Source organism: Pistacia vera, unplaced genomic scaffold (genome assembly GCF_008641045.1).
Source record: "Pistacia vera cultivar Batoury unplaced genomic scaffold, PisVer_v2 Contig121, whole genome shotgun sequence".
Classification (NCBI taxonomy): Eukaryota; Viridiplantae; Streptophyta; class Magnoliopsida; order Sapindales; family Anacardiaceae; genus Pistacia; species Pistacia vera.
In genome coordinates this window covers 1,241,440-1,259,936 of record NW_022195260.1, presented here as the reverse complement: position 1 = coordinate 1,259,936, position 18,497 = coordinate 1,241,440, and the positions used below count along the sequence as shown (strand labels likewise).

General features: G+C 38.3%; 1 non-coding gene across 1 annotated transcript; it reads left to right on the top strand.

Moving 5' to 3' along the window:
• The first annotated feature begins 7,589 nt into the window (after positions 1 to 7,589).
• LOC116114021 lies at positions 7,590 to 7,696 on the top strand. Its single transcript, XR_004125498.1, has one exon. It is a non-coding gene; the product is annotated as a small nucleolar RNA R71 (small nucleolar RNA).
• The last annotated feature ends 10,801 nt before the right edge of the window (positions 7,697 to 18,497 follow it).

Here is an 18,497-nt window from a genome sequence, read left to right as displayed (position 1 = left end):
ATTCAGTCAATAAACCTAAACTTGAAGCAATGCTTAACATTTCTCAACAATAAAAATGCAACAATCCAATTCGCATCATTGATTTATACAATTCATCATCAGCAAAAACAATCAAAACAAAGTAAAATAAACAAAATCAAAAATTTCTAATTTTCCTACCCCCAAACAAAAGATGACATCGTTCCCAATGTCCCATTACGCATAAATCAGGAATAGAAAAACAAAAATAATAAAGGTACGAGATAGTTCCTTGATTAATCCGTGAAGTTTCGCTCCACAGTGCACACCTGATCTGTGACCTTTTCATCACCCAACATCTATCAAAACAATTGAAACTGTGGTGTCCACTAGGTTAGAAAAATTTACAGACTAATATGAAAGTATTACAACCTAATCTCGTCCTTACACAAACTAAAAATTACAAGAAAAATGAAACAACGAAAACAACTACAACAATCCAAAACAAAAATATAAATTGAGTTTAATGTTTGAAATGAAAAACAAAATCAACTAAAAACAAATGAAAATAAAGACAACAACACAGGTGTTCCGGTGCTCATTCTTCGCCTTCCTCGTCTTCCTCTTCTTCCTCTTCTAATTCGGAGCCCATCCACTCATCTGAATCCCAGTCGACCCATTGGAATCCTGAAGTGTCAACGTTGAGCTTGTTAAAGCTACTCTTTTGCATCTCATACATCATCTGGGTCTTCTCAATCAGCCAATCCTGACGTTTTGCCATCCATTTCATCATACCCATCATCTGCTGCATCATCTCCTTCTGTGTAGCTGTGGAGCTGGAAGATGTGACAGGGCCTTGTATGGTTCTCTACCGTTTTGTTCCTACCCTTGGTTGCTCAGCTTCTGGACGTTCAAGATGCTTCTGAAAATAATCTGAATCGAGGATAGGGGTAGCATGAATACGTTGCTCATCACCTCCTACCTTGGCTCCAGCTCTAATGCACAAGGCTATAATGAGATGTGGGAAAGAATAACTTGATCACCCTCGTTTGGCGGCATGATGAATGTTGTTAAAGATAATTCTTCCCACATTTATACTCTTTCCTGTGGCAATGGAATAAAGTAGTAATGCTTTTTCGTAAGTTACTGTGCTATAGTGCGTTTCTGGCATCAACTTCACACTAACAAAATATTGTCACAATCGAGCCATCGGTGTCAAAAAAGTTCCCTTAATGGTCTTCTTTTGTTTCTTCGACACTGACCAAGTTACATCCGGTTTTGCAATCACCGAAAGAATGATACTATCGTCAAACTATGTCCCCCTAAACCTTCCGTACTCATCCTAATCAAACCCAGGCAAGTTATAAAACTCATTGATCACATCTTCTGTAAACGGCACATCAACCCCTCTCACAAATGCAAAACCCTCTTCACAATCCGAGAGATTGGCATAAAACTCCTTTACTAGCTGCTCTACAACAGGTTGTGCAAGAGCACTCATAAATAGTTCCCATCGTCTCCCTCGACTCCAATCCAACGCCTAACTCGCGGTCTATCCGCGCTCAGGAATAAAGCCCTTATCTCTTCTTTGGATAGCCCCTTGATATCGTTTCTGGGCCTCTTTATTCACAAAGTGACTGTCCACTTTCTTTCCTTTCCCCTTTCCTTTGTATGGAACCTTAACTTTAGGTGTCATTTTCTATAAATCAATTCATAGCGCAACCCAAAAATTCAAGCCTAGGTTCCCCACAACAACTAATTCAAACCTGAAAAAGAGAATTGAAAACACTTCCAAAAATTCGCAATCAGACCCCCAAACTATGATTTCTCTACATTCAACAACACACTCCAAAACTCAACACCCACACTCCTCAATATCACAACGTGCACAATAACCCCTTCTTCAACAAAATCGAACTCACAAAATTCACAACTCAACCAAAAATAAAATTTTCAAATCTACAAGTTAAAACTTGAAATTTTGCGAAAATGAGTTTAGGGAACTTGAGATCTTACCAATACAAAGGATTATTCGCCACCAATTTACTCAGAATCAACCCAGATTGGAAAGCCCCAAATTTCTTGAACTTGAAATTTTCGTGAAATTTTCGAAAAATTTGTTGTTGAAATGAGTTGTTTTGGTGTTTATGAGGGTTAAGGAGTGAAAACTTTGGTTGGGAAAGCACTTGGGAGGCAAAGAATTGAAATTGGAAATTTTTTCTCTCAAATGTATTTGAAAAAACGAGTGGAAAATGAAAAGCCAAAGTGAGTATATATAGAAAACAGGCTTCGCCGTGGTGAAGAACAAGCTTCACCGCGGCGAAGTTCTTCGTTCATGAACCCTAATTTGAAACCCAGGTTTCGCCGCAGCGAAGCAAAATACTTTGCGGGGGTGAAAAATTACAGTGGCTAATCACCCCGGCGAAGGAAAAATCTTCGCCGCGGTGAAATTGCCTTAGTGGAATTTCGTCCAACTTGCTTTACCGTGGCGAAGACAAATTCTTCGCTGGGGCGATAAAATACAGTAGCTGCCACAAATTTTCAGGTTGCTTCGCCCCGGCGAAGAACAATCTTCGCCGCGGCAAAGTCTGGGACTTTTCAAAACTTATTTTTACCCAATATGCTTCACCGCGGCGAAGAATACTTCTTCGCCCCAGCGAAGTCTGGAGCATTTTCTTTCCTTGTATTAGCTGAAAACTTCACCTGAAACACCCAAAAAACAAATTAAAAAGAATCAAACACATTCAAACACACTAAAATAAAAATAGAAGAACAAAAATTTAAAACACTTGGGTTGGCTCCCAAGAAGTGCTTGTTTATAGTCGGTAAGCTTGACTCTCTCAATTTTTCACGTCGGAATGTCAACCCATATTGGGATGGATTTGCAACTCATCACCCCATCAATGTATGGCTTCAATCTCTGTCCATTGGCTTTAAAAGTGCCCTTTTCTTCATGTGTAACTTCCACTGCTTCGAATGAGTGAATTCTTGTAATCGTGAATGGTCCGGACCATCTAGACTTAAGTTTTCCAGGGAATAACCTAAGTCTAGAATTGAACAACAACACTTTTTGCCCCACTTCAAAATCCTTTTTCCTGATATGCTTGTCATGCCACCTTTTTGTCTTCTCTTTGTAAGTTCGAGCATTTTCATATGCTTCGAGACGGAACTCATCGAGTTCGTTCAAAGTCAGCATCATTTCCTCCCCAACAGCTCTTAAATCCATATTTAGCTGTTTGACTGCCCAATATGCTTTATGCTCAAGTTCCACCGGTAAGTGACATCTTTTCCCATAAACCATCCTAAAGGGAGACATACTAATCGGATTCTTAAATGCAGTTCGGTAGGCCCATAATGCATCATCCAATTTCTGTGACCAATCCTTCCTAGATGCATTAACTGTCTTTTCTAAAATGCCTTTAAGCTCTCTATTAGACAGTTCCACTTGCCCGCATGTTTGTGGATGGTAAGGCGTTGCAACTTTATGTGTCACTCCATATTTACCCAACAGTGCATCCAGTTGCCTATTGCAAAAGTGGGAACCTCCATCACTAATAATTGCCTATGGTACCCCAAACCTTGAGAAAATATGCTTTCTCACAAACTTAATCACTACCCTGGCATCATTAGTCGGCAATGCAACTGCTTCAACCCACTTTGACACATAATCCACTGCTACCAAGATATATGTATTCCCAAAAGAGTTTGGGAAGGGACCCATGAAATCGATCCCCCACACATAAAAAAGCTCAACCACCAGGATGTTGTTCAACGACATCTCATCTCTTTTTGAAATATTACCACTCTGTTGACATTGGTCGCACTCCTCAATCATCTGGAAAGAATCCTTAAAGAGGGTTGACCAATAAAACCCCGATTGTAGAACCTTGGCTGCTGTCCTAGTTCCTCCAAAATGGCCACCAACTTCCTTCGTGTGACAATGTCGTAGAATGCTTTTCATCTCCTCCTCCCGGACACATCTTCATATCACTTGGTCAGCACAGTGTCTATATAGAAATGGCTCTTCCCAAAAGTAGTATTTCAAATCTGAGAAGAATTTTCTCTTTTGTCGGAACGTCATACCACTTGGGAGCACCCTTGATGACAAATAATTTGCAAAATCTGCATACCATGGTGCTTCATCCACTCTCATCAACTTCTCATCTAGAAAGGTTTCTCTAATTGGGATTTCCTCTGTATTTCCCTGGAGTGGTCTCTCAATTCCCGACGAGTGATCTGCCACCACATTTTCTAACCCCTTCTTATTACGAATTTCCAGCTCAAACTCCTGAAGCAATAGGATCCATCTTATGAGCCAAGGTTTCGCTTCTTGCTTTGCCAATAGGTGCCTAAGTGCTGAATGATCCGTGTAGACGATTACCTTTGCACCTAACAAATACGAACGAAACTTGTCAAAAGCAAAAACCATAGGCAGCAATTCTTTTTCAGTGGTGGTGTAATTCAATTATGCATCAGTGAGTGTTTTGCTAGCATATTGAATTACATGCAACATTTTGTTCTTCCGCTGCCCTAACACTACCCCTAAAGCAAAATCACTAGCATCACACATTAATTCAAATGGCAGTCCCCAATCGGGAGCTGTAATAATAGGTGCAGATACTAATAATTTTTTAAGAGTTAGAAAGGCATGCATTCATTCATCATTAAAATCAAACACAACATCTTTATTCAATAAATTGCAACGGGGTTTAGAAATCTTAGAAAAATCCTTGATGAACCGTCTGTAAAACCCCGCATGCCCCAAGAAACTTCAGACCGCTTTGACATTTGATGGTGGCGACAGCTTCTCAATCACTTCTGTCTTTGCTCGATCAACTTCTATTCCATGCTTTGAAATCCTATGGCCGAGCACTACTCCTTCCTGGACCATGAAGTGACACTTCTCCCAATTGAGCGCCAAGTTCGTCTCCTTACATCGCTACAAAACAAGAGAAAGATTTATTAGACAACTATCAAAAGATGAACCAAAAACTGAGAAGTCATCCATGAAGACTTCTATGAACCGTTCCAACATGTCTCCAAAGATCGACATCATGCATCTCTGAATGTTGCTGGTGCATTGCATAACCCAAAAGGCATCCTCCAGTAAGCAAAGGTGCCATAAGGGCAAGTAAAGGTCGTCTTCTCTTGATCCTCAGGAGCGATGGCAATCTGGTTGTATCATGAATACCCATCCAAGAAACAGTAATAGGCATGTCCTGCCAACCTCTCCAACATCTGATCAATGAAAGGTAGTGGAAAATGATCTTTTCTTGTCGCCTCATTCAATTTTTGATAATCAATGCACACTCTCCAGCCCATCACCGTCCTAGTTGGTATCAATTCATTACTCTCATTTCTTACTATCGTGATACCTCCCTTCTTCGGAACCACTTGTACCGGGCTCACCCACGGACTGTCGGAAATAGGACAGATAATCCCTGCATCTAAGAGTTTCACCACCTCCTTTCTCATCACTTGCTTCATCAAAGGATTCAATCTTCATTGTGGTTGCACCCTAGGCTTAATATCATCCTCCATGAGAATCTTATGCATGCAAAATGATGGCGAGATGCCTCTAATGTCCGAAATCATCCATCCAATTGCTAGTTTATGTTCCCTCAACACCCTAATCAACCGCTCTTCCTCCAATTTACTTAATCCTGAACTAATGATCACTGGGAAGGTTTCTAAGTCCCCAAGATATACATATTTGAGGTGGGAAGGTAAAGGTTTCAACTCAAGCTTTGGAGGTTCTTCATTTTTTTCCTTTTCCTTTTCCTTCTCTTTTTCAAAATCAAACTCCTCAAATTCTAAATCCTGACTCTCATCAATCGGTTGAAGTGCTTCTAACAACCTAGCACATTCATTACTCGTCGAATCATCTACCTCTACTGTTTTAGATTTGGCTATAAATGCTTCTAGAGGTAATTGTGGGGTGTTTTCTTCAATAGATTCCACAACCAATTTATCCACCACATCGACACTAAAGCACGAATCCGATTCTGATGGAAGCTTCATCGCCTCAAAAACATTGAAAGTTACTGTTTCATCTTAAACTCTCAACAATAGCTTTCCTTCTTGCACATCTATTAGTGCTCTCCCCGTGGCCAAGAATGATAGGCCCAAAATAAGAGGAATTTCCTTATCCTCTTCCATATCCAGAACCACAAAATCAGCTGGAAAAATTATCTTATCCACCTTCACCAACACATCCTCCACTATCCTCCTCGGATGTTTTATGGACCTATTCGCTAGTTGCAATGACATGGTCGTTGGCTTCACTTCACCAATTCCCAGTCTCCTAAAAACAGAAACGGGCATTAAATTAATACTAGCACCTAAATCACATAAAACATGATCAAACATAATATCTCCTATAGTGCAAGAAATAGTAAAACTCCCTAGATCTTTAAGCTTCGGGGGTAACTTCTTCTGGAGAATGGCACTGCACTCTTCCGTAAGCATGACCGTTTCCTCATCTTATAACTTCCTTTTGTTTGAAAGGATTTCCTTATGGAACTTTGCGTAGCTCGGCATCTGCAAAAGGAATGTTAATATGCAATTTTTTAAAAATTTCAATAAATTTTAAAAACTGCTTATCCTGATTTTTCTTTTTCAGTCACTGAGAAAAAGGCACGGGTGGAGTGTGATGTGCCAACTCTGGTGGTATCTCGGGGAATGGCAATTTCTCCTTCTTCTTTTTCCTTTCATCCTTCTTCTTGTTCTCATCCTCCAAACCGCTTGGTTTCTCATCAACTACAATCTCTTCATCAACTTCCTCTTCAGATTCTTCCTTGTTAGATTCTTTCTTTCTAGCTTGTTTAACCTCTTCCAAAACTGTCCCACTCCTCAAAATTATGGCATTTGCTTGCTCACGTGGGTTAGTGATTGTATTGCTTAGTAAGGAACCCTGCGGTCTCTCATTTAGCTTCTCGGCCAATTGGCCCATCTATACCTCAAGATTCCGAATGGACACCCCTTGATTTCTGAAATTCGTCCTTGTCTCATTCATAAATCCCGTGGTCTCCTGCATGAATTTCCCAAACATGTCCTCCAACTTTGTCACTCTTGGATCTCCCGGTTGATTATTCACCCCTGGTTGGTTATTCGACAAAGTCCTTTGGTTCCATTGATTATTTTGCTGGTTCTGATTGCCCTAAGCCAGATTTGGATGATTTCTCTACCCCAAATTGTATGTGTTGGAGTATGGGTTGTTTGGTTGCCTCTGATTTCCTGCCAAGTAGTTTACTTGCTCCGATGATGAAGATGACGAAGTAAATGTGTTCCCCACTTGACACTCGCTGCTCACATGGTTTCTTGCATAAAAATCACAAGTCAGTTGAGGTGCTTGAATAGAGTTTACCTGCATACTTCCTAACTATTTCTGAAGTGCCGTGAGTTAAGCTGAGATGGCTGTGAAGGCATCAACTTCATGAAGACCCGTCGATTTTCTTGTTATTGCTCTCTCATTTGGTCTTTGATAGTTGTTGCTTGCCAAAACCTCAAGCAACTCATAAGCCTTCTCTGGTGTCTTATTCTGCAAAGCTCCTCCCGATGCTGCATCCACCATGGTTTGGACATTACCCAGCAATCCATTGTAGAAAGTTTGGACTTGAATCCAAACTGGCAACCCATGGTGTGGACATTTCCTCATCAATTCCTTGTACCTCTCCCAAGCCTCATACAATGACTCAGATTCATCTTGTAGAAATGATGTGATATCATTTCTCAGTTTTGCTGATTTTGCTGGAGGAAAGAACTTGATCAGGAACTTCTGCGCTAGATCATTCCAAGTTGTGATAGTCCCCGCTGGTAGTGCCATTAACCACCCCTTTGCTTCATCCCCCAATGAGAATGGGAATAACCTCAACCTAATAGCGTCATCTGACACTCAATTCGACTTGAAAGTGTCACAAATTTCCAAGAAGTTCGCAATATGCTGATTCGGATCTTCCTTCAAATCACCATTAAACCTTACTAACTGTTGGATCATCTGAATGATTGCTGGCTTAATCTCAAAGTTGTTGGCTTGCACCGTAGGCCTAGTAATACTCAACCCACTGCCATTAACCGTGGGAACTGAGAATTCCCTTAGTGTCTTGTTTTCTGGTTCTGCCATTTCAACAACTTTCTTCTATTTCAACCACTAAATCCTCTCTTTCTCTTCTCTCTCTGTTAAGTCGTCTGGCGGTTCTCTCAATCTCAAGATCAACAGGAACCACTGGCTGACGTCTTGCTCTTCACATAAACTACACAGAATTAACGAAAGAAAGTGAAATCACAAACCAACTGAAAATTAAACACAAAAATTAAAACTTCAATCTAGCTAACTATAGAAAAGCTCAATGTTAACTTAAAACTCAATCCCCGGCAACGGCGCCAAAAACTTGATGCGTGTTTCCTACAACATGCAATATTTAGCAAGTATACTAGTTGCACAAGTAATATAATGATGAGTGAGTATCGTTCCCACGAGGATTATTGCTAAACACTAAGTTTTCTACTGTTTTCAAGTTGAAGCAATCGAATTCTTTTGGATTCAAGGGAGCAAATTAAACTATAACTATAACAAAACTTACTAAATTAAAGTTAAAGTATGAAAGCAAGGTTTAAAAACGGGATAAAATCAATTCAAACAAACGGGTAGGGTTTTGACTTCATTCGGACTCTATGGGTTAAACTTTAAGAATTAAACTAAATTCACATTCTCATGCATTGATTGTAAATCGAACTCTCTAAAGTGTCCAACATACCTTCTCAGGCTATGTTGTCCTACTCTTCCCTATTAACCTTCTGCACCCAACAAAATGAAAGTTAATAAATCTAAGTTCATTACGCACAAGAATCCTAGATTGATTTCATCGGTTCTTGAATCTATCTCTAGCATCCAATAATACAACGGTGATTACCCAAGAAGCTTAACATGAATTATCTCTCAATCTCATCATGTTCATCACATACAAACAATAAATACAGAATAATCACACAATCAAAGCAAAATCATATGAAATAAATAATCATCAACTTTATAACCCATTAGAATCTGAACTACATCAAAACCCTAACCCAAAATAGGTTAGTTCATGGCTAAATCAATAAAACAATTAAAAGAAACGAAAAACTCCAAGTTCAACATAATGGAAACAAGAGAAAAGGAAAAGAATCTCCCCAAATTGATGAATCCACCGAGTTCCTAGAATCTTCCACTTTGTTCAATCCAAAATCATTCAAAAATCAATCTAAGAAAATGTAAAACTACTCTCTATCTCTCCACGAATGCCCTAAACAAAAAGACTAAGTCTTTCTTTTATACCTCGCCCAAAATATTACAACTTAGCCTAAACACGAAACAGTGCGTTTTAAAAAAAGTGCCTTGCCACGGCGACAAAGGAGTTGAATATGATGCGTCACTGGCCCATTTCGCCGTGGTGAAGAACAACCTTTGTCACGGCGAAGCTTCCTGAAGAATTCAGAAATTCCAGAATTGCCCTCCGCTTGCTTCTGAGTCCAAAAACTCCAAATTTGCCTTTATTCGTTCAAAATTTCCATTTTTAACCTGAAACACGAAATGTAAGGAATTAAGTATCAATTCAGGTAAAAATAGACTAAAAAGTATCTAAAATCCGGCCTAAAAGCTTAAATAAACTAGCATAATCCTCGGATTATCAATGATTTAATTAAATATGTGCGAACACATATTTAAACATAATTTCACTTATTAAATTTTTCTAACAAATTAAATAAAGGCTACGACCTCAGCAAATTTAATTGCATTGTGAAATTACCAAAATACCCTTTCGCCCAAAAAGATGAAAACGCCCTTCTATCTTCTTGGCTCTTAAATTATCTTATATGTGTGTGACCCATAGGCTCCTCATCATACAGGCAGTGTATAGTATCGCAATTAACACCAATTAATCATCTCACTAATACACAGACCAAGATTGGCCCCTCGCAAGGCATCATGGCCACCCGATAGATTCAAATTCAACAAAGTAGCTGCCTGTCAATGATATGGTTACCGTACAATTCAATCCTTTTATCATCCTGTATCTCGATGAGATGAAGGCATAGAAGTAGTGTCAACCTTTGGTTATTCTCGATATTATGTATTCAGTTTCTTGACCAATGAACTGTATTATAAACTTGATAGAGCAACAACTTAATCCCACTGTGGCCACAGTTTTAGTGTCATTGCCATATACTGAATTGTGCCATGAGATAACTTCTCCCGTACCCGGGAGTGATGAATCCTCTGTCGATCCACCATAGTCTTGATACACTCCTTGATGCAGCCAATCACCACCGTATTGACAGCTCTAAAAAGAACTACGTTAGGCTAGTGTCAAACTACACCAATCGGTGCACAAGGCGCTCCGGTGATCTCAAGTCTAAGGATCACATGTACTACCATTCGTTAAAGGATTTATTCCATAGACACTAGGGTTACCATCCATATGGAATCCTCTGGTGGGTCAGTCCAGTGAACTTACTACGGTATATCTACCTATAGCAATCACCCATGTGTTGCACTAGGTTGTCACCAAACAAGGTTGACAAGTGAGATCAATCACTGCCTTTCGACAGGGTCGTTCAACACTATGATAGTCTTACCGTATTATCTGTGCCCTTACTTCAGAATAATATTGGGGCTACGGACGTTTCTAGAATGGCCACCATTTGTGCTTATAGGGTTCTCACTATCAAGATTTGAAACACTTGATACCCTCGTCATTGTCCCACCATTCTAAGGACATATATCAATACATATTGCAATAATAATGATTTACGCGATATAGAATAAAATGCCTTTTATTGATTAATGAACATTATTACAAAGAGTCAATTCTACAATAATTGATTGGCTCTAGGGCATCTACTCTAAGATGTTCATCATTCCTTTTTTATCAGGTTAGTTTTCAATTTTGACGCTTGCATCCCAGTTCATATGATGCATATTAATACACCTATCTTCTGTGGGTTTATTAAATGATTGTGAAAACAAATCATCCTATTGAGTGGAACTATTTCTCTTAGATAGTTGGATTTATGCAACACTAGTACTTGAAGATGGCCGCAAATGCATGTGGAACATTTTGATTCTTGGTCTTTTTATTTTTTTCTTATACTTTTTCGTTTTGCTTTGTCTGAAGCATTTTTCTTTTATTTATTTTTTTGCAACCAGGTTTGTGCTATGACTAAATACGTAATCAATATCTGGTTGCTTTGTGTGAATGTTGCATGCTAGTGCTCTGTTAGAGTTTTCACTTACACCTTTACTAACAACTATGTCCTGCTAGTTTTGTGTGGGTACAATTGTATGTATGTTGTTCCATTGTTCTTTGGAAGGATTGTAGGTGAATATGGTCTATAGGCATGCATAAATCTAGGACTAGGCATCTGTGAAGAGTCAAAAGACCTGGGGAGAGAAAATAACTCTAATATGTTGTCAATATAACAATTTAGTTTTCTTTATTTGTGTCATGTGATATAATTACCATTACAAGGTATTATTCTTATTTCCTTGATGCATCTGCCTTGTTTTATGTATTAACTAATGTTGCATCATTCACGCAATTCCTCTTTCATTGTTGCTTTTCAACAAGCGATTAAAGAATCTGTGAATTATAGGTGAAGACTTCTTGACACAGTTCTTGTTTCTTCTTTCTGGTTGATGTATCCTTCTTTTCTCTTTTTCCCATATTTTCTTTATTTATGTGATTCATTATTGGATCTTTTGGAATATGGGGATTTGGTTAGTATTTACACAATGCTAGACAAGCAATATTGATGTACTACATAGTGGATTTTTGGTTCTCTTAATCATTTAAATTCTTCTACTCTTTTTTATTATGTTCATTTGGTTTGCTCATTGAATACTTGACTGTATGTGGAGGTGGTAAGCATGAGATATGATTTTTGGAGTACAACTAGGAGAACTTTGTAACATTATATTGTGATTGAGCCATGGGGAAGTGCAGACTTTTGGTACACCTTGAACACTAGTTGTACAGTACTATTATTACCTCTGTTTGAATTTTTCAATTTGATGTTTATATTGTTCTTGAACGTTATGACAATTTTTTTCATCTTCTGCATTGTAAAAAAAAAAAAACAATACTTGATCCATTTGTATGATATTGCTTTCGGGTTTGTGTTGAGAGTCTTGGCAAAAGGCAAGCTACGAATGATGTTGAGGTTTGAGGTTCTCCTGTTTTGAAAGCCTTCGATGTTCTTCGAAATACTACAAAGGTATTGCTTGCCTTGCAGTTATTTTATTTTTTTTAACCTGAAACTTTCTTAGTTGAAGTAATTTGATCTCTCAAATGCAGCAGTTTCTCTAAAAATTATGTTAGCTTCTACTGTAGAAGTTATTCAATTTTCTTGGGGATAATTTGCTTTCTTCCTTTTTCTTAGAGTTATCTTCTATCACCCAACATTCTGCAATGATGAAGATGCTACCTATCCTGATAAAAGGTCTCCTAGGTATGGTTGGAATAATATCTTTTCTGAACCTATTCTTACAAAGATTTACAAATTTCCAAATCATGATTGAACATTGTACTCTACTTTCAGGGTTTGACATTGCGTTAAATTTCTGGATAGAAGGTAATTTGGAGCTAGATGATAGTCCATACAATGTTTCTGGATTAGGTTTGACAAAGACTCACTAAACATGTCTTTTGTTATTGAACTTGGGGCTCAAAAAATGTAGTCTCTGAAAAGGTGCAGCCTTTGAATGTAGTTAGTACTCTGATATTAATCTAAATGAGGGCTTTTTAGTGATTGTCCTTTAGTAGCTATGTTGAAGTGCAAGCTTTTGATACAACTGAACTAGTGGTAAGGTTACTAATATACCTTTTCTCGGTCTTCTTGACAAACTAATGTTTATTATGTTGAATTGTATGACATACTCTAATAGCACTACACATCAATGTTATATCTGCATTTCTTTAATTTTTCACAATTTTTGTTCTACTATCATAAACAACTAGAATTAAGGAAAAAAAACCCTAACCCTTGTGGGATATAAATAGAAGTCTTTTAGCATTATCTTGGGGGGAATTCTTAGAGAGATAAAAAAGAGAGAACAAAGATATTCCAGAACTGAAGAGAAAGGGATAAAATTACCTTTAAACTCTTAGGTCTAGGATTACCTTTTTATTCAAACAGATAAAATTAAGATAAATCCTAAATTTAAAAAACCCTAACTATGCTTATAAAAAACTTCTACACTCCCCCTCAAGCTAGTGAGAAAATATTTAGCATTCCCAACTTCAAAACTAGATTGTCAAAACTCTGTCCAAACAATCCTTTCGTAAGAATGTCCACAGTCTATTGGCTCGTAGATAGATAGATAACATATAGTACCTTATCGTCAATCTTCTCTTCAATAAAGTGTTTATCTATCTCCACACGGTTGTTTTTATAATGATGTATTGGATTATGCGCAATCCCAGTCGCCTTGTTATCACAATAGAGCTTCATAGGATCTTCACTCTTGATTCCTAGTTCTGCACAGAGTCTTTTAACCATATTAGCTCACAAATACCTTGTGCCATTGTCTGAAATTTAGCTACCACACTGCTCCTTGAAACCGCATTTTGCTTCTTGCTTCTCCAAGTCACCACATTTTCCCAAACGAAGGTACAATACCCTGAAGTTGACCTTCTATCACTCATTGAACTTGCCTAGTCTGCATCCGTGAATACTTCCACCTTTCTTTCATTAGTTTTCTCAAAAAACAATCTTTTCTCTGGTGTCATCTTCAAGTACCTTAAGATTCTATTGACAGCTTCAAGATGCTTCTCCTGTGGGTTGTGCAAGTGTTGGCTTTATACACTTAAAAAGAAGGCAATGTTAGGCCTTGTATGTGTTAGGAAATGGTCCATATATGCAGCGGAAAAACAAAAATCATAATACAAGGATCGTTCCCATTGAGCCAAGATCAACGGTATAATTTTTTTTTATTTTTTTTTTACAATTTATATTAAAATAGAAATCTACAGAAATTAATCATGAATTTAGAAACATACGCACGTTTGGAGGCTCCTCCAAATTTGTCAATGAACGTTTTGCTTCCGACCCAAGTGTAGGATCGAACCCACGTAGTCCACACGAAGACAATCACAAAGAACTAAGGAGAGATTTGCTAGATCCTCCTTAGCTTTAAGATCAAGAAAAAAAATCAATAAAATTGATTTTAGGCAAAAATGAATCTGCCGTGGGAGTGTTTAAGGGGCTGGAAGTTTTCAATTTATAATCAAATGAATGAAATGAAAATCTCACCATTTTTACAAATAACATTTTTCTTTTATAGTAAAACTTTAATGCCCTATTCCCATATGGAATAGGCTTGGGCTCCAACCCAAACACCCCATGTTATCAAACACTCCCAATTAGATATTTTATTTTTATTTCATCATTATCTCAATTAAAATCAATTAATATATATTTAATATATATATTAACATTTAACAATAATGATAATATATTTAAATATATGCGAACACATATTCAAATGTAATTTTACTTATTTAATTTTTCTAACAAATTAAATAAAGGCTACGACCTCAACAAATTTAATTGCACTGTGAAATTATCAAAATACCCTTTCGCTCAAAAAGATGAAAACGCCCTTCTTTCTTCCTAGCTCTTAAATTATCTTCTATGTGTGTGACCCATAGGCTCCTCATCATACTGGCAGTGTATAGTATCACGATTAACACCAATTAATCGTCTCACTGATACACAGACCAAGATTGGCCCCTAGCAAGGCATCATGGCCACCCGATAGATTCGGATTCAGCAAAGTAGCTACCTGTCAATGATATGGTTACCGTACAATTCGATCCTTTCATCATACAATATCTCAAAGAGAAGAAGGCATAAAAATAATGTCAACCTACGGTTACTCTAGATATTATATATTCAGTTTCTGGACCAATGACCTGTATTATAAACCGGATAGAGCAACAACTCAATCCCACTGTGGCCATAGTTTTAGTGTCATTGCCATTCATTGAATTGCGCCATGAGATAACTTCACCCGTACCCGGGAGTGATGAATCCTCTGTCGATCCACCATAGTCTTGATACACTCCTTGATGCAGCGAATCACCACCTTATTGACAGCTTTGAAAAGAAATGCGTTAGGCTAGTGTCAAACTACACCAATCGGTGCACAAGGCGCTTCGGTGATCTCAAGTCTAAGGATCACATGTACTACCATTCGTTAGAGGATTTATTCCATAAACACTGGGATTACCATCCATATGGAATCCTCTGGTGGGTCAGTCTAGTGAACTTGCTGTGGTGTGTTCGCCTACAGCAAGCACCCATATATTGCACCAGGTTGTCACCAAACAACCTTGACAAGCGAGATCAGTCACTGCCTTTCGACATGGTCATTCAACACTATGATAGCCTTACCGTATTATCTGTGCCCTTACTTTAGAATAATACTAGGGCTATGGACGTTTCTAGAATGGCCACCATATGTGCTCATAGGGTTCTCACTGTCAAGATTTGAAACACTTGATACCCTCGTCATGGTTCTACCATTCTAAGGACATATATCAATACATATTGCAATAATAATGATTTACGCGATATAGAATAAATTGCCTTTTATTAATTAATGAACATTATTATAAAGAGTCAATTATACAATAATTGATTGGCTCTAGGGCATCTACTCTAACAATCTCCCACTTGCACTATAGCTAATCATTCATGCACTCAACACTGAATGACCCAAGTGCCCATCATGCTCTGCTACAACAGAAACTTCAATAGCGGGTTAGTAGGTATTCTGCAAATCTGCACATTCCCTTTCTGATCGATCTCTTACATTAGATTGAATCAACTAAGTGTTTGGATTACTGGTGAGACCATGATTCCTCAGCCACAACAATGGCTCCATTTTTATCGCAGTACAACTATACTGGATTAGCAATGCTTGAAATCACATCAAGTTCAGTAATGAACTTCTTGGTCCAAACCGCCTACACGGCTGCATTAAATAATGCGATATACTTAGCATCAATTGTAGAATTCACTGTAGTACACTGATTCGAGCTCTTCCAGCTCATTGCAATTACAGTGAGACAAAATTGTGTAATCCCAAATTGCGAACTATAATCATCCTTTTCCCGTTTGGAAATAGCGCCACTGTATTCTCTTACAGTGAGCTCATCTTTCCTCCATAATCCAAGAAGAATATATATATTCTTAAGCCTTTTTCAAGTACTTAAGAATGTCCATTGACACTTACCCAGTGTCATTCACTTGGATTTAGTTGATATCTTCTACTAGTACTGAATGCACATAAGACATCAATCTAGGTACATAACATATTGCTCACTTGAGCCTGATTGATATCCACCACAAGTGCTGAATGCACATTATATATCAATCTGAGCATACAAGATGGATCCACTTGCTAAAGCATGTGGGATCCTCTTCATTCTATCTCTCTCATTGTGTGGTTAAGGACACATATCTTTACAGAGATAGACACCACATGCCGTCAGAAGAAATCCCTACTTGGATTTTTTCTATACTGAATGTGTTCAGTACCTTGTCTATGTACTCTTTGAGCAACCTACACGATCTATCATGATAGATCTTTATTCCAAAGATGTAGGCTGCTTCCCTAAGTCCTTCATGGAGAAGCACTTGGATAACCAAGTCTTTATCGATTGCAAGTTTGGTATATCATTCCCGATCAGAGGTATGTCATCGACATACAACACTGGGAATGCTTCCCACTCACTTTCTTGTAAACACAGGGCTCATCTTCATTCTTGATAAAACCGAATTCTTTTACGGCTTCATCAAAACGAATGTTCCAGCTCCTTGAAGCTTGCTTGAGTCCATAAATGGATCTCTGCAACTTGCATACCTTATTAGCTTGACTATCAAGAATGAAACCATCAGATTGTGTCATATACACATCCTCCTCAAGGTTTCCGTTCAGGAAAGCAGTTTTGACATCCATTTGCCAAATCTCATAGTCATGATGTGCAGCAATTGCAAGCATAATCTGGATGGAATTAATCATGGCAACCAGCAAAAAGGTTTCTTCATAGTCAATGCCATGAATTTGTTTGAAACCTTTGGCAACCAGCCGTGCTTTATAAGTGTGCACGTTGCCATCCATGTCAGTCTTCTTCTTGAATACTCATTTACACCCTCTGAGTTTTACCCCTTAAGGTGGTTCCACCAGAGTCCACACTTGGTTTTGGTACATGGAGTCTATCTCAAATTTCATGGCTTCAAGCCATTTAACGGAATCTGGATCCGATATAGCATCCTCGTTGGTTCTAGGTTCATCATCTTTGTAGACTAGTACGTCACCATGTTGAGTCACGAGATAACCGTATCTCTCGGGCTCATGGCGTACTCTCCCAGATCTACGTAGCTCCTGTGCTACCTGAGGTGGTTCACTTTGATCCACAAGTTGTGGTGTAACCTCCTCATGATGTTCAACCACTTCCTGTGGCACATCATTCCGTCCTTCGTCTAGTATATCTTATGGTTCTAGAAATTCATCGAGTTCTACTTTTCTTGCACTAGTACTTCCTGGAAAATATTCATTTTCTAAGAAGACACCAGATCGAGCAACAAAAATTTTGCGCTCTTCTGGGTGGTAGAAATAGTATCCTTTGGTCTCCTTTGGATACCCCACAAATATACATTTATAGGATTTTGGGCCCAGCTTGTTTGAAGTCAATTTCTTAACATAAGCTTCGCAACCCCAAATCCTTAGATAAGACAAGTTGGGCTTTTGCCCACTCCATAGTTCATATGGAGTTTTATATATCTACAAACTTTGACGGTACACGGTTCAAAACGTGAGTTGCAGTCTCTAGGGCATATCCCCAAAACGATGCAGGTAAATCACTAAAACTCATCATGGACCTAACCATGTCAAGTAAGGTCCTATTCCTCCTTTCTGACACTCCATTGTGCTGTGGTATGTAAGGAGGGGTGAGTTGTGATACTATTCCACATTCCTTTAGGTATGTTTAGCTCAACTTGCCAAAGTTAGCATAATTGTCATTTTGAGATTATCCTTATTGTCTTTCTTAAGAACATGTTATTATTATGAAACAGTTCCATAAAGAATATTATTTACACTCAAGGACAATAATCCATTAGTAAACTAATGCTCTCATTTGTCCTATGTGGATAGAGAAATATAATTTCTAGAAACTGAACAAAAATCATAATAATCCACGAGTTCTAAGAAACAAGCCCATCGGCTAAATCAGATAATAAGATCCTACAGCAAATGCAGCAACATGTGCTTCATTTCCAACTGGTAGGTCCACCTCTCCTTCGGCGAGCAATCTACTCTACTGTAGTTCCTGCACATCAATCAAATGTGAGAACCACACTTGTGTCAACTAGATGTTTACAGGAGAAGTTAATCTCAAAAACATACCTGACGAAGAAGTGGCATTCTTCTTCTCTTTTGCTAGGAAGGCCTTGCAATGTTTCCTCCCGTGGCTGGGATTCCCACAGTAAGG